Consider the following 497-nt stretch of genomic DNA (forward strand, 5'->3'; position numbering starts at 1 on the left):
CACTATAAGTTGTTACCGACTCAATGGCACCTAACAACAACAACAACTTCAATTTTTAAAATTTCTTTCCAAAATTTTATTTTTAAAAAGAATTAACTTCACATTCAATATATGGATACTTCTGTGAGTCAGAATAGCCTCAATTGCTATTGGTCTGATTTGCTTTGTTGTTTCTGCATGTGCAGGGCATGCCATGAGTTGAGAATTAGAGTCATACATTCATTCAACAAATCCCTACAGATGCTTTCCGGATGTGGGATCCTGGGAATAAGAAATGAAGGCTCACATTCCTTAAAGCACTAGCACATTGGGAAAATATCTTGCTAGGGTTAGAAAGAAATCTCATGAGTTTATATATATATTTATCACGTGGTATTTTATAACATAGGGAATAAGCATGCAGTTTGATTGCAATAAGTCAGGGTACGCTGTCAAAGTGAGATAGAGCTGATTTTGGATATGACTAACGAGCTCTAGTAGCAGAGTGGTTACGAATC

Source organism: Chrysochloris asiatica, unplaced genomic scaffold, assembly GCF_000296735.1.
Source record: "Chrysochloris asiatica unplaced genomic scaffold, ChrAsi1.0 scaffold00044, whole genome shotgun sequence".
Classification (NCBI taxonomy): domain Eukaryota; kingdom Metazoa; phylum Chordata; class Mammalia; order Afrosoricida; family Chrysochloridae; genus Chrysochloris; species Chrysochloris asiatica.